This window comes from Somniosus microcephalus, chromosome 7, assembly GCF_052327205.1.
Source record: "Somniosus microcephalus isolate GS21.2 chromosome 7, FLI_Smic_1.0, whole genome shotgun sequence".
Classification (NCBI taxonomy): domain Eukaryota; kingdom Metazoa; phylum Chordata; class Chondrichthyes; order Squaliformes; family Somniosidae; genus Somniosus; species Somniosus microcephalus.
The window spans coordinates 36910686-36934304 of record NC_140993.1 but is presented as its reverse complement, the minus strand read 5'-3'; the positions used below and the strand labels follow the sequence as shown (position 1 = coordinate 36934304).

Below are 23619 nucleotides of genomic sequence, written 5' to 3'. Positions count from 1 at the left end.
TGCAATCTGATTGACCATGTCAGATATGCGGGGGAGGGGGTATGCGTCCAGCTGGGTATATCTGTTTATGGTCTGGCTGTAGTCGATGACCAGGCGGTTTTTATCGCCGGTCTTTACGACTACGACCTGGGCACGCCAGGGGCTGCTGCTCCCCTCGATAATGCCCTCTTTCAGGAGGCGCCGCACCTCAGAGCTAATGAAGGCTCTGTCCCCGGCGCTATACCGCCTGCTTTTGGTAGCGACGGGTTTGCAGTCAGGGGTAAGGTTAGCAAACAGAGAGGGTGGCGGGACCTTGAGGGTGGAGAGGCTGCAGGTGTTACGCGGTGGGCGGTTTAACGTTTGCTGGTTGTTGACTGTGAGTGGGGGGAGGGGTCCACCGTATGCTAGGGTTACGCTTTGGAGGTGGGATTGGAAGTCCAGCCCTAGTAGGACGGCAGCGCAGAGATGGGGGAGGACGAGGAGTTTAAAGTTTTTATACTCCGTGCCCTTAACCGACAGGGTCACGACACAGTAGCCGCTGATGTCCGTGGCGTGGGACCTCGATGCCATCGAGATTCGGCTGCGCGTTGGTAGGACAGAGAGGGAGTAGTGGCTCACCGTGTCTGGGTGGATGAAGCTCTCCGTGCTTCCGCTGTCGAACAGGCAGGTCGTGGCGTGGCCGTTCACTTTGATGTCCATCATTGACTTGGACAGATGGTGCGGGCGGGCTTGGTCCAGGGTGACGGAAGCTAGTGTGTAGCTGAGCGAGTCGTTGTCATCTGCGGGCGAGGCGGTCGGGCGTGGTGAGTAAAATGGCGTCTCCCACGAGGTAGGGCCCCATGAGGCACTATTGGGGTCGGTTGCCTTAATCAAAGATGGCCGCCCCCATGACTCATGTGTGGGGATGCTGGCCTCAGTTGCCCTAAACAAAGATGGCCGCCCCCATGACTCATGTGTGGGGATGCTGGCCTCAGTTGCCCTAAACGAAGATGGCCGCCCCCATAGTTCGCATGCGGCACTGCTGGCCTCTGAGGATCCGCTCCTGCAGGCCTTGGAGAAGTGGCCTTTCTTCAGGCAGGTTTTACATATGGAGTTCTTGGCTGGGCAGCGCGACCTCGGGTGCTTCTCCTGGCCACAAAAAAAACAGCCGGCGGCCCGATCGCGGATGCCCGATGTCGGGGCCGGTGCCGGGGGTGGCGGGGCCGGTCGGGTCCGGGACGCCGACGCAGAGGTAGGTCCCGGGGGCGGCGCTGGGAAGGGTGCTGTGGTAGGGGTCGGGCCCGAGTCCCAGGGTCGCGAGCAGTACCTGGTGAATGCTTCCTGATCTTGGTGGGCCACTTCCAGGGAGATAGCGAGGGCTTCAGCTTTTTCCATGCTGAGGTCTTTAGCTTCCAGCAGTCTTTGCCGTGAGTACTCGGACCGTAGGCCTTTCAGGAATGCGTCGCGGATATTATCTTCAGTATTTTCGGCTGCCGACACCGATTTAAAGTCACAGTTCCTGGCGAGTGCATATAGCGCCTGTGAGAATTCGGCTACTGATTCTCCTGGCTGTTGCGGCCGTGATCTTAGGAGGTGCCTAGCGTACATGTAGTTTACCGGGGTCCGGTACTTCTGTTTCAGCAGGTTGATGGCGGTCTCGTAGGTAGTCATGTCCTCGATGAGAGTGTATACTCTCGGGCTCAGTTGTGCCTGCAGGACACTTAGTTTGGATGCCTGAGGGACGCTGGATTCTCTCAGGTATGATTCGAAGCAGACCAGCCAGTGTTTAAAGTCTGCGGCTGAGTTTGCTGCTCGTGGGTTCAGGTCCAGGTACGGCGGTCTGAGGGCTCGCAGCCAAGCTGGCTGGTGTGGCTGTGCTCCTGGGAGCTGCGCTGGTGGCTCCTCCGCCGGTTGTGACTCGTTGTCGGACATCATTAAATTTAGTCAATAAAATTGATATACCTATCAATTCCTCCAATAAAAGGCGAAGAGTTACGAAGGTGACTAAAGGTTTTTATTGACTAAATAACAGCCCACTCTCGTGGGTGATCCGATCCAAGCAGGAGGAATACCAGCCAGTCGCTCACCTTTATACCTGGCCTGGTGGGTGGAGCCAAGGCGGAGTCGGCAGTGGTCATCCCAGGTATAGCAGTGTGGCAAGAGGCGACCTCGTACCGTGATACAATAGTGGTCAGTGATACAGTTATAACGAACAGTGGTGAACAGTGCTAACTACTAACAGTGATACGATAGTGAACGTGGTTTACCACACCCTGAAAGAATTTTTTATTTTTCAGTGAGATCACCTCTCATTCTCTAAACTCCAGAGAATATAGGCCTAGTCTACTCAATCTCTCCTCATAGGACAACCCCCCCATCCCAGGACCCAGTCTGGTGAACCTTTGTTGCACTCCCACTATGGCAAGTATATCCTTCCTTAGGTAAGGAGACCCAAACTGTACACAATGCTCCAGCTGTGGTCTCACCAGGGCCCTAATATAATTGCAGTAAAACATCTTTACTCTTATACTCAAATCCTCTTGTAATAAAGGCCAACATACCATTTGCTTTCCTAATTGCTTGCTGTACCTGCATGTTAACTTTCAGTGATTCGTGTACAAGGACACCCAGGCCCCTCTGAACACCAACATTTCCCAATCTCTCTCCATTTAAAAAATGCTCTGCTTTCCTATTTTTTCTACCCAAGTGGATAACTTCACATTTCTCCACATTATATTCCATTTGCCATGTTCTTGCCCACTCGCTTAGCCTGTCTATATCCCTTTGAAGCCTCTTTGCATCCTCCTCACAACTTCTATTCCCACCCAGCTTTGTATCATCAGCTAAGTTGTATATATTACATTTGGTCCCCTCATCCAAATCATTGATACAGATTGTGAATAGCTGAGGCCTAAGCATGGATCTTTGCGGTACCCCACTGATTACAGCCTGCCAAATCGAAAATGACCTGTTTATTCCTACTCTCTGTTTTCTGTCCGTTAACCAATCCTCAATCCATGCTAGCATGTTACCCCCAATCGCTTGAGCCCTAATTTTGTTTAATAACCTCTTGTGTGGAACCTTATCGAATGTCTTCTGAAAATCCAAATACACCACATCCACTGGTTCCCCCTTATCTATTCTGCTAGTTACAACCTCAAAAACTCTAACAGATTCGTCAAACATGATTTCCCTTTCATAAATCCATGTTGACTCTGCCCAATCCTATCATTATTTTCGAAGTGCCCTGTTACCACGTCCTTAATAATAGATTCTAGCATTTTCCCTACAACTGGTCTGTAGTTCCCCGTTTTCTCTCTCCCTGCTTTCTTAAATAGTGGGGTTACATTTGCTACCTTCCAATCCGTGGGACCAACAACTTGTATTTATATAGCACCTTTAACGTAGTAAAACGTTGCACAGGAGCATTTTATGACAAATTTGACACCGATCCACATAAGGATAAATTAGGGCAGGTCAATGAGGTAGGTTTTAAGGAGCGTCTTAAAGGAGGAAAGAGAGGCAGAGAGGTTTAGGCAGTGAATTCCAGAGCTTAGGGCGTAGGCAACAGAAGGCACGGCCACCAAAGGTTGAGCGATTATAATCAGGAATCCTTATAGAACCGTTCTAGAATCTATGGAATTTTGGAAGATGACAACCAATGCATCCACTATCACTATAGCCACCTCTTTTAAAACCCTGAGATGGAGGCCATCAGGTCCAGGGGATTTATCGGCTTTCAGTCCCATTAATTTCTTCAGTACTATTTTTTTTTTACCGATACTAATTTATTTCAGTTCCTCATTCTCGCAAGACCCTTGGTCCTCCACTATTTCCAGGAAGATTTTTGCGTCATTTTCCGTGAAGACATGCAAAGTGTTTAATTTCTCTGCCATTTCCTTATTCCCCATTATAATTTATCCTGTCTCAGCCTGTAAGGGACCCACATTTACTTTTGCTAATCTTTTCATTTTTACATACTTATAGAAGAACATAAAAAATAGGAGCAGGAGTAGGGCATTCAGCCCCTTGAGCCTGCTCTGCTATTCAGTAAGATCATGGCTGATCTGATCTTGGCCTCAACTCCACTTTCCTGCCCGCTTCCCAAAACCCTTGATTCCCCTGTTTTTCAAAATCTGTCTATCTCCACCTTGAATATATTCAGTGACTTGGCCTCCACAGCTCTCTGGGGTAGAGAATTCCAAAGATTTACGATCCTCAGAAGAAATTCCTCCTCATCTCCGTTTTAAATGGGCGACCCCTTACTCTGAAACTATGCCCCCTAATTCTAGATTCCCCCACGAGAGGAAACATCCTACATCTACCCTGTGAAGCCTCCTGAGAATCTTATGTTTCAATAAGATCACCTCTCATTCTTCTATACTCCGACCCAACCTGCTGAACCTTTCCTCATAAGACAACCCCTTCAACGCCAGAATCAACCTAGTGAACCTTCTCTGAACTACCTCCAATGCAAGTATATCCTTCCTAAAATGAGACCAAAACTGTACGAAGTACGCCAAGTGTCATCTCACCAACACCCTGTACAGTTGTAGCAAGACTTCCCTACTTTTATACTCCATTCCCCCTTGCAATAAAGGCCAATATTCCATTTGCCTTCCTAATTACTTGCTGTACCTACATGGTAACTTTTGTGTTACAGATCCCTCTGTACTGCAGCATTCTGTAGTCTCTCTCCATTTAAATAATATTTTGCTTTTTTATTCTTCTTATCAAAGTGGATAACCTCACATTTTCCCACATTATTCTCCATCTGCCAAATTTTTGCCCACTCACTTAACCTATCTGTATGCCTTTGCAGACTGTTTGTGTACTCCTCACAGCTTGCTTTCCCGCCTATCTTTGTATCAGTCTGTTTTTATGTCTCTTGCTAGTTTACTCTCATTTTATTTTCCCTTTCTTTATCAATTTCTTGGCCGTCCTTTGCTTAATTCTAAAATCCTCCCAATCTGCAGGCTTACTACACTTTTTGGCAACATTATAAGCTTCTTCCTTTAACCTAATACTATCTTTAACTTTTCTTGTTGGCCACGGTTGGACCACTTTTCCTGTGGGGTTTTTGTGTCTTAAAGGAATGTATATTTGTTGTAAATTATGTATTCATTCTTTAAATGCTAGCCATTGCTTGTCTACTGTCATATCTTTTAATGTAGTTTCCCAATCTAGCTTAGCCCACTTGCCCCTCATACCTACATAGTTTGCTTTGTTTAGATTTAAAACCCTAGTTTCAGATTTAACTAAATCACTTTCAAGCTCTATAAAATTCTATCACATTATGGTCACTCTTCCTTGAAGGTCCCTTTACTACAAGGTTATTAATTAACCCTTTCTCATTGCACAATACTAGATTTAAAATAGCCTGTCCCCTAGTTGGTTCCTCAGCATACTGATCTAGAAAACTATCTTGCATACATTCCATGAATTCGTCCTTCATACTATTACTGCAAATTTGGTTTGCCCAGTCTATATGTAGATTAAAGTCCCCCATGATTACTGTATTACCCTTCTTACATTGAAGGGATAATTACAGTCCTAGCCCTTTTGGGCTATCCCAGATCAGGCGTATTCCCCAGATGTTCACCCTCAACTTAAGTTAGAGATAGCCGAATTCCATAAGACGCTTAAACGGGTCTAATGGTTCAGGCTATTTCTCCCTAAAGGAAAGGAACGACTGAAGATATTACCGTCCTCCAGATAGTACTTTTAATAAGTTGAACTAGACTGTAACCTTCCAGATATTATGAGGGTCCGGAATACCCCCCCAGAATTCTGCAACTCCTTACAAAAGAGTGTACAGAATTTGGGTTCGCGAGTTTATACAGAATTACTCTTTGAGACAATTCTAAAAATATATAACGATAGCAAAATACTGCAGATGTTGGAAATCCGAAATAACAACAGAAAATGCTGGAAAAACTCAGCAAGTCAGGCAACATCCGTGGATAGAAATTTGAGTTGACGTTTTGGGTTTGACCCTTCTTCAAAACTTAAAAATATATAGTTTTATTTAAGAGCCGACATTCAGTTAACAGCTGTTGAATCAGTTGTAACATTAACAATTCAAAATACAGATAACTTACTTTTCTTATTTCTCAGAGATCCTTATTTTCAAATCTTTACTTCGTTACATTTCTTATTTCTTTCTTATTTCTAAATCCAGAACATCCACCAAAATCAATCACTTTGACTTCCTGAGACTCATAGTTAAAGACTTACAGAGATGCCTCTGAAGAGTTGAGAAACACTTTGCCCATTCAGCGAGTTCTGCCTTTCTGTTGAAAAGGTCTATTTTTATACTCTTTTGGCAGTGGTGGTTTCTTTGATGTTCTCTGCTGATGTCGGCTAATTGTCTTTATTGATACTTCTGTTTGAATGCTTTCTATCTTTTCTTACTGTCAATTCAACTATTGCATGCATAATTATTTCTCTACCCTTTAGGTGTTCCAAAAACCATCATAAAAATATGACGGCAATGGCTTCTGTTTGATATCATTCTTATCAAAGATTCTTCATTCAATTCTTAATATTGGCTTTACTGGTTTTTAGCAGACATTGTGACTCTGCTGCTCCAAGTTTATTACAAACACAATGTAATTGCTTGGTGCCTCTATTGAAGTTATATCTTCAAAGTGTCCTTGTTGGTATTATTTTACAATGTGTAAATCAAAACCACTTTAACTGTGTGCTTAGTTGTTTTCTAGCTATCTCAATTGGTTACATATTTAATCTTATGGTTCCTGTCTCCCAAGTTTAACATAAAACTATTTGACCAGCAGGTGTTTCTTTACTTGATATGTTTTCAAAGGCTCATGGGTCTTTTAATGTTTGTGTTTCTGTTTTACGTGTTAACTCTTAACACTTTAAACTGGGCATTCTCATTGTGTTTGTTGCAAACCGTAGACCTTTCAGAAGCACCAATGGTTTGCGTCAATCTTTCATTGTTTTAGTATATTTAACTAATTCCCATTTCAAAGCTTGTTTACAACTTTGTTATCAACTGATCTTTATCTCAGGCTGTAAACAGAGAACAGGCTTCTATGTCTGAGGTTTTACAACTTTTTAAACCCAGTATATCATGTATTAATAATATTAGAAATCTGTTCATGGTATCATGTATTTCTCTGAATCATGGCTAGTCCTTCACAACATGTGCCTCTAATTTCCTGATTTATACTCTGCCCTATATTACAACTACTGTTTGGGGGCCTATAAACAACTCCTACCAATGTTTTCTGCCCCTTGCTTTTTGTTAGCTCCACCCAAACTGATTCTACTTCTTGATTTTCCGAGCTAGGTTCCTTTTCTCTCTACGGTCTTTATCCCATCCTTTATCATCAAGGCTACCCCTCCTCCATTTCCATTTTGCCTATCTCTTCTAAAAGTTAAGTATCCTGGAATATTTAGTTCCCAACCTTGGTCACTTTGCAACCACGTCTCCGTTATGGCGATTAGATCAAACCTATTCATCTGCTCTATTAATTAATCTATTTTGTTGCGACTGCTTCACACATTCAGATATAGTGCCTTCAGCTTTGACTTATTTCTATTTTTCCCTGATGTCACCTTAGTCACTGATGTTTTATTACCTTTGTTACTTTGTCCCTTCCTGACACACTCTGCTTATTTTTACCCCAAACTCTACTCTGCTCTTAGAGTCTTGACATTTCTCTTGCTGCTTTTAAATTTACTCTTTCCTGAATCCTCCCTTTCCTCCATTAGTTTAAAGCCCTGTCTGCTGCCCTAGTTATTTGGTTCGCCAGGACACTGGGTAGAACCCGTCCCAACAGAACAGCTCCCTCTTTCCCCAGCACTGGTGCCAGTGCCCCATGAACTGAAACCCACACCACTCTTTGAGCCACACATTTAAACCTGTAATCTGTTTGTCCCTATGCCAATTTGCACGTGGCTCAGATAACAATCCAGAGATTCTTACCTTTGGATTCTAGCTCCTCAAACTCCCTCGGCAGAACCTCATTCTTAGTTCGACCTATGTCATTGGTTCCTACGTGGACTGTGACAACTGGATCCTCCCCCTCCCACTCCAAGTTCTTCTCCAGCCGTGAGGAGATATTCTTAACCCTGCAGGAGGTAGCCTTAAACTTGGCAGGCAACACAACCTTCGGAACTCCCAGTCGCGGCTGCAGAGAACAGTATCTATCCCTCTGACTATACTGTCGCTTACCACTACCACATTCCTTTTTACTTCCCCCCCCCCCGCCCCCCCCCCCACCTGAATGGCCTGTACCACGGTGCTGTGGTCAGTTTGCCCATCCTCCCTGCAGGCCTTGTTCTCATCCATACAGACAGTAAGTACCTTGTACCTGTTGGACAAGGTCAAGGGCTGAGGTTTCTCCATCACTATATCCTGGGTCTCCATACCTTCTTGACTCGCAGTCACACCCTCCTGTCCCTGACCATTGGTTAACTCTAAAGTACTGCTTAACCTAAGGGGTGTGACTGCCTCCTGGAACAAAGTGTCCAGGTAACTCTCCCCTTCCCTGATGCATCGCAATGTCTGCAGCTCAGACTCCAGCTCAACAACTTTGGCAGGGGGATGGGCACCAGGATGTAGCATTAGAAAGGAGAAACACGTGCACAAAGGATTAGGAGAGACAGATAGCACTAGAGTAAGAAATAGTAAGGTATTGGGTGGAGTCAGATTAAGAGAGAATACAAGAAGGTCTAAGATAGGTTTAAAGTGCATGTGTGTAAACGCGCAAAGCGTGGTAAATAAGGTTGGTGAGCTGCAGGCACAAATGGCCACATAGAAATATGATGTGGTGATAACTGAGATCTAGCTCAAAAAAGGGCAGGATTGGGTTTTAAATATTCCTGGATATAAGGTATTCAGGCAAGATAGGGAAGGAAAGAAAGGAGGTGGGGTGGCAGTATTGGTTAAGGAGAATGTTACAGTGCTGGAGAGAGAGGATGTCTTGGAGGGGGTCAAGGGCAGAATCTATTTGGTTAGAGTTGAGAAATAATAGAGGTGCCATTACACTACTAGGTGTAATCTATAGGCCACCAACTCGTGGAAAAGATATACAGGAGCAAATTTGCAAGGAAATTACAGAGAGGTGCAAGAACTATAGAGCAGTGATAATGGGGGACTTCAATTATCCTAATATAGACTGGGATAGTAATAGTGTAAAGGGCAGAGAGGGGGAAGAATTTCTGAAGTGTGTTCAGGAGAACTTTCTTGATCAGTACGTTTCCAGCCTGAGGAAGGAGGCATTGCTGGTTCTGGTTCTGTGGAATGAGGTGGGTCAAGTGGAGCAGTAGGGGAACATTTATGGAAGAGTGATCATAGTATCTAAGGTTTCGATTAGCTATGGAAAAGGACATGGAGCAACCTAGAGTAAAAATACTCGATGGGAGGAAGGCAAATTTCAGTGGGTTGAGAATGGATTGGGCCCGGGTAAATTGGAATCAAAGATTGGCAGGCAAAACTGCAATCGAACAATGGGCTGCCTTTAAAGAGGAGATGGCTTGGGTGCAGTCGAGGTACAGTCCCACGAGGGGGAAAGGTAGGGCAACTAAAGTCAGAGCTCCCTGGATGACGAAAGAGATAGTGAGTAAGATGAAGCAGAAAGAGAGCGCGTATGACAGATGTCAGGTTGAGAATACAAGTGAGAAGCAGGCCGAATATAGAAAGTTCAGAGGGGAAGTGAAAAAAAAACTAAGAGGGGGGCAAAGAGAGAGTATGAGAATAGATTGGCAGCTAACATAAAAGGGAATTCAAAAGTCTTCTATAGGCATATAAATTTTTTTTAAATTTGTTTATAGGATGTGGGCGTCGCTGGCAAGGCCAGCATTTATTGCCCATCCCTAATTGGCCATGAGAAGGTGGTGGTGAACTGCTGCAGTCAGTGTGGTGAAGGTACTCCCAACAGTGCTGTTAGGTAGGGAGTTCCAGGATTTTGGCCCAACGACGATGAAGGATCGGCGATATGTTTCCAAGTCAGGATGGTGTGTGAACTGGAGGGAAACTTGGAGGTGGTGGTGTTCCCATGCGCCTGCTGCCCTTGTCCTTCTAGGTGGAAGAGGTCGTGGGTATGGGAGGTGCTGCCGAAGAAGCCTTGGCGTGTTGCTGCAGTGCATCTGTAGATGGTACACACTGCAGCCACGGTACGCTGGTGGTGGAGGGAGTGAATGTTTAAGGTGGTGGATGGGGTACCAATCAAGCGGGCTGCTTTGTCCTGGATGATGTCGAGCTTCTTGAGTGTTGTTGGAGCTGCACTCATCCAGGCATGTGGAGAGTATTCCATCACACTCCTTACTTGTAGATGGTGGAAAGGCGTTGGGGAGTCAGGAGGTGAGACACTTGCTGCAGAATACCTAGCCTCTGACCTGCTCTTGTTGCCACTTTTTGTGGCTGGTCTAGTTCAGTTTCTGATCAATGGTGACCCCCAGGATGTTGATGGTGGGGGATTCGGCGATGGTAATGCCGTTGAATGTCAAGGGGCGGTGGTTAGACTCTCGCTTGTTGGAGATAGTCATTGCCTGGGACTTGTGTGGCGCGAATGTTACCTGCCACTTATCAGCCCAAGCCTGAATGTCGTCCAGGTCTTGTTGCATGCGGGCATGGACTGCTTCATTATCTGAGGAATTGTGAATGGCACTGAACACTGTGCAGTCATCAGCGAACATCCCCATTTCTGACCTTATGTTGGAGGGAAGGTCACTGATGAAGCAGCTGAAGATGGTTAGGCCTAGGACACTGCCCTGATGTCTTGGGGCTGTGATGATTGACCTTCAACCACCACAACCATCTTCCTTTGTGCTAGGTATGACTCCAGCCAGTGGAGAGTTTCCCCCCCCCCCCCCCCCCCCCCCCCCGATTCCCTTCAGTTTTACTAGGGCTCCTTGATGCTACACTCGGTCAAATGCTGCCTTGATGCCAAGGGCAATCACTCTCACCTCACCTCTGGAATTCAGCTCCTTTGGACATGTTTGGACCAATCCTGTAATGAGGTTGGGAGCCGAGTGGTCTTGGCAGAACCCAAACTGGGCATCCGTGAGCAGGTCATTGGTGAGTAAGTGCCGCTTGATAGCACCGTCCCTTCCATCACTTTGCTGATGATTGAGAGTAGACTGATGGGGCAGTAATTGGCCGGATTGGATTTGTCCTGCTTTTTGTGGACAGGACATACCTGGGCAGTTTTCCACATTGTCCGATAGATACCAGTGTTGAAGCTGTACTGTAACAGCTTGGCTAGAGGCGCGGCTAGTTCTGGAGCACAAGTCTTCAGCACGATAGCCGGGGATGTTGTTGGGGCCCATAGCCTTTGCTGTATCCAGTGCACTCAGCCATTTCTTGATCGCACGTGGAGTGAATCGAATTGGCTGAAGACTGGCTTCTGTGATGGTGGGGACCCCAGGAGGAGACCGATATAGATCATCCACTCGACACTTCTGGCTGAATATGGTTGCAAACGCTTCAGCCTCATCTTTTGCACTCACGTGCTGGGCTCCACCATAATTGAGAATGGGGATATTCATGGAGCCTCCTCCTCCCTTTTAGTTGCTTAATGGTACACCACCATTCACGACTGGATGTGGCAGGACTGCAGAGCTTTGATCGATCCATTGATTGTGTGATCGCTTAGCCCTGCCTATAGCATGCTGCTTCTGCTTTTTAGTATGCATGTAGTCCTATGTTGCAGCTTCCCCAGGTTGGCACCGCATATTTAGGTATGCCTGGTGCTGTTCCTGGAGTGCTCTTCTACACTCCTTTATTGAACCAGGGTTGGTCCCCTGTCTTGATGGTAATGGTAAAATGAAGGATATGCCGGGCCATGAGGTTACAGATTGTGGTGGAATACAATTCTGCTGCTACTGATGGCCCATGGTGCCTCATGGATACCCAGTTTTGAGCTGCTAGATCTGTTCTGAATCTATCCCATTTAGCATGGTGGTAGTGCCACACAACACAATGAAGGGCGTCCTCGGTGTAAAGACGAGACTTCATCTCCACAATGTCTGTGCGGTGGTCACTGCTACCAATGTTGTCAAGGCAGACGCATCTGCGACAGGTAGATTGGTGAGGACGAGGTCAAGTAGGTTTTCCCCTCGTGTTGGTTCTCTCACCACCAGTCGCAGGCCCAGGCTGGCAGCTATGTCCTTCAGGACTCGGCCAGCTCAGTCAGTGGTGGTGCTACCGAGCCACTCTTGATGTTGGACATTGAAGTCCCCCACCCAGAGTACATTCTGTGTCCTTGCTACTCTCGGTGCTTCTTCCAAGTGGTGTTCAACATGGAGGAGTACTGTTTCATCAGCTGAGGGAGGGCAGTAGGTGGTAATCAGCAGGAGGTTTCCTTGCCCATGCTTGACCTGAAGCCATGAGACTTCATGGGGTCTGGAGTCAATGTTGAGAACTCCCAGAGCCACTCCTTCCCGACTGTATACCACTGTGCCGCCACCCCTGGTGGGCCTGTCCTGCCGGTGGGACAGGACATATCCAGAGATAGTGATGGAGGAGTTTGGGACATTGGCTGAAAGGTATGATTGTGTGAGTATGACTGTCAGGCTGCGGCTTGGCTAGACTGGGACAGCTCTCCCAATTTTGGCACAGTGTCCCCAGAGGAGGACTTTGCAGGGTCGACTGGGCTGGATGTGCCGTGTCCGTAGCCGGTGCTGAGGTCGATGCCAGGCGGTCTGTCCGGTTTCATTCTTCTTACTGTGTTTCGTAGCAGTTTGTTACAACTGAGTGGCTTGCTAGGCCATTTCAGAGGGTAGTTAAGAGTCAACCAAATAGTAACCAGAACAGGTAGCAAGAGGAGGGGTGGGCCCGATTAGGGACCAAAAAGGAGACTTGCGCATGGAGGCAGAGGGCTTGTCTGAGGTACTAAATGAGTACTTTGCATCTGTCTTTACCAAGGAATAAGATGCTGCCAAAGTCATAATGAAAGAGGAGGTAGTTGAGATACCGGAGGAGATAAAAATTGATAAAGTACTAGAAAGGCTGTTTGTATTTAAAGTTGATAAGTCACCAGGACCGGATGGGATGCATCCTGGGATGCTGAGGGAAGTTGAGGAGGAAATCATGGAGGTACTGGCCATAACCTTCCAATCATCCTGAGATATGGGGGTGGTGCTGGAGGACTTGCAAATGTTGCACCCTTGCTCAAAAAAAGGTGTAAAGATGAACCCAGCAACTGCAGGCCAGTCAGTTTAACCTCGGTAGCGGGGAAGCTTTTAGAAATGACAATCGGGGACAAAATTAACAGTCACTTGGACAACTGTGAATTAATTAAGGAAAGCCAGCACTGATTTGTTAAAGGCAATGTAACTTGATTGAGTTTTTAGATGTGGGAACAGAGAAGGTTGATTAGGGCAGTGCGGTTGACATGGGGCACATGGACTTCCAAAAGGTGTTCGATAAAGTGCCACATAATAGGCTTGCCAGCAAAGTTGAAGCCCATGGAATAAAAGGGACAGTGGCAGCATGGATACGACATTTGCTAAGTGACAGAAAACAGAGAGCAGGGGTGAACGGTTGTTTTTCGGACTGGAGGAAGGTATACAGTGGTGTTCCCCAGGGGTCTGTACTGGGACGATTGTTTTTCTTGATATAGATTAATGACTTGGAATTGGGTGTACAGGGCAGAATTTCAAAATTTGCAGGTAACACAAAACTTGGAACTATAGTGAACAGTGTGGAGGATAGCGATAGACTTCAAGAAGACATAGACAGGCTGGTGGAATGGGCGGACATGAGACATGAAATTTAACGCAGAAAAGTGCAACGTGATACATTTTGCTAGGATGAATGAGGAGAGGCAATATAATCTAAAGGTACAATTCTAAAGGGGTGCATGAACAGAGAGACCTGAGGGTATATGTGCAGAAATCATTGAAGGTGGCAGGGTAGGTTGAGAAAGCGGTTAAAAAAAGCATACGGGATCCTGGGCTTCATAAATAGAAGCGTACAAAAGCAAGGAAATTATGAACCACCTTTCTAAAACGCTGGTTCGGCCTCAACTAGAGTATTGTGTCCAATTTAGGAAGGATGTGAAGGCCTTCGAGATAAGAACATAAGAAATAGGAGCAGGAGTAGGCCAATCGGCCCCTCGAGCCTGCTCCGCCATTCAATAAGATCATGGCTGATCTGATCCTAACTGCCAATCTACTATCACAGAACCATCTCCTGAATCTAACAGAATTAGACACACGAAATAGGAGCAGGATCAGGCTACACGGCCCCTGGGCCCGCTCCGCTACCCACAGGGCCATGACGGATCCGAACCTAGACTCATGTCCAAATTCCTGCCCGCTCCCCGTAACCCTTAATTCCCTTTACTTCTAGGAAACTGTCTATTTCTGTTTTAAATTTATGTAATGTAGCTTCTACAGCTTTTTGGGGCAGCATATTCCATGGACCTACCACCCTCTGAATGAAGTAGTTCCTCCTCATCTCAGTTTTGAAAGAGCAGCCCCTTATTCTAAGACTATACCCCCTAGTTCTAGTTTCACCCATCATCGGGAACATCCTCCCCGCATCCACCCGATCCAACCCCTTCACAATCCCATATGTTTCAATAAGATCGCCTCTCATTCTTCTGAACTCCAATGAGTAGAGTCCCAATCTACTCAACCTCTCCCCATACGTCAACCCCCCCCCATCCCCGGGATCAACCGAGTGAGCCTTCTTTGTACTGACTCGAGAGCAAGTATGTCTTTTCTTAAGTATGGACACCAAAACTGCACACAGTATTCCAGGTGCGGTCCCACCAATACCTTGTACAACTGAAGCAATACCTCCCTATTTTTATATTCTATCCCCCTAGCAATGAAAGCCAACATTCCATTGGCCTTCTTAATCACTTGCTGTACCTGCATACTAACCTTTTGAGTTTCGTGCACCAGGACCCCCAGATCCCTTTGTACTTCAGTACTTTCCAGTTTCTTGCCATTAAGATAATAACTTGCTCTACGATTTTTCCTGCCAGTGCATAACCTCACACTTTCCAGTATTGTATTCCATCTGCCAAATCTCTGCCCACTTACTTAGCCTGTCTATGTCCCCTTGCAGGTTTTTTATGTCCTCCTCACTCACTACTTTCCCTCCCATCTTAGTATCATCTGCAAACTTTGATATGTTACACTCGGTCCCCTCCTCCAAATCGTTAATATAGATTGTAAAGAGTTGGGGACCCAGCACTGACCCCTGCGGAACACCACTAGTTACTGATTGCCAGTCTGAGAATGAACCATTTATCCCAACTCTCTGCCTTCTGTTAGATAGCCAATCCTCTATCCATGCCAGAATATTACCCCCAATCCTGTGATTTTTTATCTTAAGCAATAATCTTTTGTGTGGCACCTTGTCAAATGCCTTTTGGGAGTCTAAATACACTACGTCCACTGGTTCCCCTTTATCCACCCTATATGTTACTTCCTCAAAGAACTCCAGCAAATTTGTCAAACGTGACTTCCCCTTCATAAAACCATGCTGACTCTGTCCTATTAAATTATGTTTAGCCAAATGCTCTGTTACTGTTTCCTTAATAATGGACTCCAACGTCAGGCTAACTGGTCTATAGTTTCCAGCTTTTTGTCTACTTCCCTTCTTAAATAAGGGTGTTACATTAGCAGTTTTCCAATCTGCCGGGACCTTTGTCGAGTCCAGGGAGTTTTGGAAAATTATTACTAATGCATCCACAATCCCTACCGCCACTTCCCTGAAGACCCTAGGATGTAAGCCATCAGGTCCAGGTGATTTATCCGCCTTGAGTCCCATTATTTTACCGAGTACCATTTCCTTAGTGATTTTGATCGTGTTTAGCTCCTCCCCCCCGCCCCCCGCCCCCCATAGCCCCCTGTTTGTCCAGTGTTGGGATATTTTTAGTGTCTTCTACTGTAAAGACTGATACAAAATATTCATTGTGTTTTTGCCATCTCCATACTTCCCACCATTAATTTCCCGGTCTCATCCTCTAAGGGACCAACATTTACTTTAGCCACCCTTTTTCTTTTTATATAACTATAAAAACTCTTACTATCTGTTTTTATATTTTTTGCTAATTTACTTTCATAATCTATCTTCCCTTTCTTAATCAATCTTTTTGTTATTTTTTGCTGTCTTTTAAAGTTTTCCCAATCCTCTATCCTCCCACTAGATTTGGCTACCTTGTATGCCCTTGTTTTTAGTCGAATACTATCCTTAATTTCTTTACTTAGCCACGGATGGCTGTCTTTTCTTTTACACCCTTTTCTTCTCAGTGGAATATATATTTTTTGGAAGTTGTAAAATAACTCCTTAAATGTACACCACTGGTCATGTATCGTCTTACCCTTTAATCTATTTTCCCAATCCACTCTACTCAATTCCACTCTCATACCTTCATAGTCTCCTTTATTCAAGCTTAGCATGCTTGTTTGAGATCCAACCTTCTCACCCTCCAATTGAATATGGAATTCATCCATGTTATAGTCACTCATTCCAAGGGGATCCTTTACTAGGACATTTTTAATTAATCCTGTCTCATTACGCAGGACCAAATCTATGGTTGCTTGCCCCCTGGTCGGTTCAGTTACATACTGCTCAAGAAACCCATCCCTAATACACTCAATGAACTCATCCTCAAGGCAGCCCTGCCCAATTTGATTTGTCCAATTAATATGATAGTTAAAATCCCCCATAACTATAGATGTTCCCTTATTACAAGCCTCAACTATTTCCTGATTGATACTCCGTCCAACAGAGTTGCAACTGTTCGGAGGCCTATAGACGATGCAGAAAAGATTTACGAAAATGATTCCAGGGATGAGGGACTTCAGTTATGTGGATAGACTAGAGAAGCTGGGTTTGTTCTCCTTGGAGCAGAGGAGATTTGATGGAGGTGTTTAATATTATGAGGGGTCTTGACAGAGTAGATCGAGAAACTGTTCCCATTGGTGGACGGGTCGAGAACCAGAGGACACAGATTTAAATTGATTGGCTAAAGAACCAAAGGCGACTTGAGGAAAAACTTTTTTACGCAGCGAGTGGTTAGGATCTGGAATGCACTGTCCGAAAGGGTGGTGGAGGCAGACTCATTTGTGGCTTTCAAAATGGAATTGCATAAGTACCTGAAGGAAAAATATTTGCAGGGCTATGGGGAAAGGGTAGGGGAGTGGGTCAAGCTGAAGTGCTCTTGCAGAGGGCCGGCATGGGCTCGACAGGCTGAATGGCCTGCTTCTGTGCTGTAACATAGAAAAATAGGAGCAGGAGTAGGTCATACGGCCCCTTGGGCCTGCTCCGCCATTCAAGAGGATCATGGCTGATCCGAACCTAGACTCACGTCCACTTCCCTGCCCTCTCCCTGTAACCCCTAATTCCCTTATCTGCTAGGAAACTGTCTATCTCCGTTTTAAATCTATTTAATGTTGCACCTTCCACAGCTCTCTGAGGTAGCAAATTCTATAGATTTACCACCCTCTGAGTAAAGAAGTTTCTCCTCATCTCAGTTTTGAAAGGGCAGCCCCTTATTCTAAGATTATGCCCCCTAGTTCTAGTCTCACCCATCAGTGGAAACATCCTCACCGCATCCACCTGATCAATCCCCCTCACAATCTTATATGTTTTGATAAGATCGCCTCTCATTCTTCTGAACTCCAATGAGTAGAGTCCCAATCTACTCAACCTCTCCTCATACGTCAACCCCCTCATCTCCGGAATCAACTGAGTGAACCTTCTCTGAACCGCCTCGAGAGCAAGTATATATTTTCTTAAATATGGAAACCGAAACTGCACGCAATATTCCAGGTGTGGCCTCACCTGTACCCTGTATAACTGCAGCAAGACTTCCCTGTTTTTATACTCCATCCCCCTTGCAATAAAAGCCAAGATTCCATTGGCCTTCCTGATCATCTGCTGTACCTGCATACTAACCTTCTGTGTTTCATGCACCAGGACCCCCAGATCCCTTTGTACTGTAGCACTTTGCAGTTTCTCTCCATTTAGATAATAACTTGCTCTTTGATTTTTTTCTGCCAAAGTGCATAACCTCACACTTTCCAATATTATATTCCATTTGCCAAATCTCTGCCCACTCACTTGGACTGCCTATGTCCTTTTGCAGGTTTTTAATGTCCTCCTCACTCACTGCTTTCCCTCCCATCTTTGTATCGTCGGCAAACTTGGATATGTTGCACTCCCGGTCCCTTCCTCCAAATCGTTAATCTAGATTGTAAAGAGTTGGGGCCCCAGCACTTGACCCCTGCGGAACACCCCTAGTTACTGATTGCCAGCCCGAGAACGAACCATTTATCCCAACTCTTTGTTTTCTGTTAGATAGCCAATCTTCCACCCATGCCAGTATATTACCCCCAATCCTGTGATTTTTTATCTTGATCAGTAATCTTTTGTGTGGCACCTTGTCAAATGCCTTTTGGAAGTCCAAATACACTACATCCACTGGTTCCCCTTTATCCACCCTGTTTGTTATGCCCTCAAAGAATTTGAGCAAATTTGTCAAACGTGACATCCCCTTCATAAAACCATGCTGACTCTGTCCTATTAAATTATGTTTAGCCAAATGCTCTGTTACCGTTTCCTTAATAATGGACTCCAACGTCAGGCTAACTGGTCTATAGTTTCCAGCTTTTTGTCTACTTCCCTTCTTAAATAAGGGTGTTACATTAGCAGTTTTCCAATCTGCCGGGACCTTTCTTGAGTCCAGGGAGTTTTGGAAAATAATCACCAATGCATCCACAATCCCTACCGCTACTTCTCTCAAGACCCTAGAATGTAGGCCATCAGGTCCGGGGGATTTATCCGCCTTAAGTCCCATTATTTTACCGAGTACCATCTCCTTAGTGATTTTAATCATGTTTAGCTCCTCCCCCCCCCCCCCCCCCCCCCCCCCCATTGCCCCCTGTTTGTCCAGTGTTGGGATATTTTTAGTGTCCTCTACTGTAAAGACTGATACAAAATATTTGTTCAGCGTCTTTGCCATCTCCATGTTCCCCACCACTAGTTTCCTGGTCTCATCCTCTAAGGGACCAACGTTCACTTTAGCCACCCTTTTCCTCTTTATATAGCTGTAGAAACTCTTGCTATCTTTTTTTATTTTTTGCTAGTTTACTTTCATAGTCTATCTTCCCTTTCTTAATTAATCTTTTAGTTATTCTTTGCTGGCTTTTAAATGCTTCCCAATCTTCTATCCTCCCACTAGATTTGGCTACTTTATATGCCCTTGTTTTCAGTCGGATACTATCCTTTATTACTTTACTAAGCCACGGAAGACTGTCTTTTCTTTTACTCCCCTTTTTCCTCAGTGGAATATATTTATCTTGAAAGATGTGAAATATCTCCTTGAATGTAGACCACTGCTCTTGTACCGTCTTACACTTTAATCTGTTTTCCCAGGCCACTTTAGTCAATTCTACTCTCCTACCTTCATAGTCTCCTTTATTTAAGCTCAGTACGCTGGTTTGAGAGCCAACTCTCTCACCCTCCAACTGAATTTGGAATTCAACCATATTATGGTCACTCATTCCAAGGAGATCCTTTACTGGGACATTTTTTATTAATCCTGTCTCATTACCCAGGACCAGATCTAAGATTGCCTGCCCCCTGGTTGGTTCAGTTACATACTGCTCAAGGAACCTGTCCCTAATGCACTCTATGAACTCTTCCTCAAGGCTGCCCTGCCCAATTTGATTAGTCCAGTCAATATGAAAGTTAAAATCCCCCATGATTTATAGCTGTTCCCTTATTACAAGCCCCAACTATTTCCTGATTTATACTCCGACCAATAGAGTTGCAACTGCTAGGAGGCCGATAGACTACGCCCACTAGTGACTTTTTCCCCTTATTATTCCTTCTCTCCACCCAAACTGTTTCACTACCCTGATCCTTTGACCCAATATCATTTCTGACTATTGCAGTGATACCATATTCCTGCTGTTGATACCAATACCATACTCCTGTTCTCTCCCCATACCCCTTGATACCTTTTGTGTCTAGAAATCTATCTATCTCCTTCAATATATTCATTGACTTGGCCTCCACAGCCTTCTGTGGTAGAAAATTCCACAGGTTCACCACCTTCTGAGTGAAGAAATTTCTCCTCATCTCAGTCCTAAATGTCCTACCCCGTAACCTGAGACTGTGACCCCTCGTTCTAGACCCCCCAGCCAGGGGGAACATCCTCCCTGCATCCAGTCTGTCTAGCCCTGTCAGAATTTTATACATTTCAATGAGATCCCCTCATTCTTCTATACTCTAGTGAATACCGGCCGAGTCGACCCAATCTCTCCTCATACGACAGTCCTGCCATCCCAGGAATCAGTCTGGTGAAGCTTCACTGCACTCCCTCTATGGCAAGTATATCCTTTCTTGGGTAAGGAGACCAAAACTGCACACAGTACTCCAGGTGTGGTCTCACCAAAGCCCTGTATAACTGTAGTAAGACATTCTTGCTCCTGTACGCAAATGCTCTTGCAATGAAGACCCAACGTACCATTTGCCGCCTTAACTGCTTGTTTGCTTTCAGTGACTGCTGTTGAAGGACACCCAGGTCCCTCTGTACATTAACATTTCCCAATCTTTCACCATTTAAATAATACTCTGCCTTTGTTTTTCCTATGGAAGTGGATAACTTCACATTTATCCACGTTATACTGCATCTGCCATGTATTTACCCACTCACTCAACTTGTCTAAATCGCCTTGTAACCATTTTATGATTCAACTCTATGATCAGCGCAAAACTTGGGTATGGGTAGGAAACTGGCTGAGGGGTAGAAAGCAACAGGTAGTGGTTAGTGAGGTAAAGTACAGAGTGAGGTGTCTCAGGACTAAGTGTTGGGGCCACTACGAATTCCAATTTAAATCAATGACTTGGATCCTGAAACAATGTAAATTGGTTAAATTTGCAGATGATATCCAAGTAGAAGGAACAAAGAAATTGAAGGTGGCAGCCCAGAAACTACAGAATGAGATAAACAAGATGTGAGTGGGCCGAAGAATGGCAGGTGATACTTAATGTCGACAGATTTAAAGCACTGCACGTGGGAAGAAAAAATGTGCAACATACATACTTCATACGATAGCAAAATACTGCAGATGTTGGAAATCCGAAATAACAACAGAAAATGCTGGAAAAACTCAGCAAGTCAGGCAACATCCGTGGAGAGAAATTTGAGTTGACGTTTCGGGTTTGACCCTTCTTCAAAACTGGAGAGAAAAGGAACTAGATCGAAGGCAGGGCTGCGATCGGACAAAAGAATAAAAGAACCAAAAGAAGTAAAAGAGATTAGAAGCTAGACGAGATGGTAATAGGCTGTGATTAGGTGTAAAGTGTACTGGCAGGGCAAAAGATAGCTGCCAGGTGTGAGAGAGAAACAAAAGGAAAGGGGGGGGGGGTGGGGGGGGGAAAGGAAAGGAGTGGAAAAATATAAGTGAAAATGAAATAGGGGCCGAGGTTATGATCTGAAATTGTTGAACTCGATATTGAGACCGGAAGGCTGCAGACTGCCTAATCGGAAGATGAGGTGCTGTTCCTCGAGTTTACGTTGAGCTTCCGTGGAACAGTACAAGAGGCCAAGGACGGTGAGGTCCGAGTGGGAATGGAGCGGTGAATTGAAATGACAGGCGACCGGAAGCTCGGGGTCACCCTTACGGACTGAACGGAGGTGTTCCGCAAAGCGGTCACCCAATCTGCGTTTGGTCTCCCCAATGTAGAGGAGACCGCATCGTGAGCAGCGAATACAGTATACTAGATTGCGAGAAGTACAAGTAAATCGCTGTTTCACCTGGAAGGGGTGTTTGGGGCCCTGGACAGTGGGGAGGGGGGAGGTATAGGGGCAGGTGTTACATCTCCTCCGCTTGCACGGGAAGGTGCCAGGCGAAGGGGAAGGGCTGTTTGGGGTGATAGAGGAGTGGACTAGGGTGTCTCGGAGAGAGCGGTCCCTGCGGAATGCTGAAAGGGGAGGGGAGGGGAAGATACGTTTGGTGGTGGGATCACTTTGGAGGTAGCGGAAATGCCGGAGGATGATCCGTTGAATGTGGAGGCTGGTGGGATGAAAGGTGAGGACAAGGGGAACCCTATCGTGGTTCCGGGAGGGAGGGGCAGGGGTGAGGGCAGAGGTGCGGGAGATAGAACTGACACGGTCGAGGGCAGTGTCCACCACGGTAGAGGGGAATCCTCGGTTGCGGAAAAAGGAAGACATGTCTGAAGCACTGGTGTGGAAGGTGGCATCGTCGGAGCAGATACGGCGGAGGCGGAGAAACTGGGAGAATGGAATAGAGTCCTTACAGGAAGCGGGGTGGGAGGAAGTGTAGTCCAGGTAGCTGTGGGAGTCAGTGGGCTTGTAGTAAATATTGGTCGATAACCTATCCCCAGAGATGGAGACGGAGAAGTCGAGGAAGGGAAGGGAAGAGTCAGAGATGGACCATGTGAAGGTGAGGGAAGGGTGGAAATTGGAGGCAAAGTGAATGAAATTGTCAAGTTCGGGGCGAGAGCAGGAAACTGCACCGATACAGTCATCAATGTATCGGAAAAAGAGGTGAGGGAGGCTATGTGGAACAATCTTTGTTCCAGTCCTACTCAGGTCCCCTCCCTCACCTCTTTTTCCGATACATTGATGACTGTATCGGTGCAGTTTCCTGCTCTCGCCCCGAACTTGACAATTTCATTCACTTTGCCTCCAATTTCCACCCTTCCCTCACCTTCACATGGTCCATCTCTGACTCTTCCCTTCCCTTCCTCGACTTCTCCGTCTCCATCTCTGGGGATAGGTTATCGACCAATATTTACTACAAGCCCACTGACTCCCACAGCTACCTGGACTACACTTCCTCCCACCCCGCTTCCTGTAAGGACTCTATTCCATTCTCCCAGTTTCTCCGCCTCCGCCGTATCTGCTCCGACGATGCCACCTTCCACACCAGTGCTTCAGACATGTCTTCCTTTTTCCGCAACCGAGGATTCCCCTCTACCGTGGTGGACACTGCCCTCGACCGTGTCAGTTCTATCTCCCGCACCTCTGCCCTCACCCCTGCCCCTCCCTCCCGGAACCACGATAGGGTTCCCCTTGTCCTCACCTTTCATCCCACCAGCCTCCACATTCAACGGATCATCCTCCGGCATTTCCGCTACCTCCAAAGTGATCCCACCACCAAACGTATCTTCCCCTCCCCTCCCCTTTCAGCATTCCGCAGGGACCGCTCTCTCCGAGACACCCTAGTCCACTCCTCTATCACCCCAAACAGCCCTTCCCCTTCGCCTGGCACCTTCCCGTGCAAGCGGAGGAGATGTAACACCTGCCCCTATACCTCCCCCCTCCCCACTGTCCAGGGCCCCAAACACCCCTTCCAGGTGAAACAGCGATTTACTTGTACTTCTCGCAATCTAGTATACTGTATTCGCTGCTCACGATGCGGTCTCCTCTACATTGGGGAGACCAAACGCAGATTGGGTGACCGCTTTGCGGAACACCTCCGTTCAGTCCGTAAGGGTGACCCCGAGCTTCCGGTCGCCTGTCATTTCAATTCACCGCTCCATTCCCACTCGGACCTCACCGTCCTTGGCCTCTTGTACTGTTCCACGGAAGCTCAACGTAAACTCGAGGAACAGCACCTCATCTTCCGATTAGGCAGTCTGCAGCCTTCCGGTCTCAATATCGAGTTCAACAATTTCAGATCATAACCTCG

At 46.1% G+C, this 23619-nt stretch overlaps 1 protein-coding gene across 15 annotated transcripts in view; it reads left to right on the top strand.

The window, feature by feature from the left end:
• The window catches only part of LOC147114610 (focal adhesion kinase 1), a 630568-nt gene that overhangs the window by 51009 nt on the left and 555940 nt on the right, over positions 1-23619 (top strand). Inside the window, exon 2 of one of the 15 annotated variants that reach the window (XM_085992420.1) lies at positions 20844-20916. The exons of the other annotated variants lie outside the window; for them this stretch is intronic. The gene's annotated coding sequence lies outside the window, so the exon portion shown is untranslated. The remainder of the gene's footprint in view (positions 1-20843; positions 20917-23619) is intronic. 15 annotated transcript variants of the gene reach the window in all.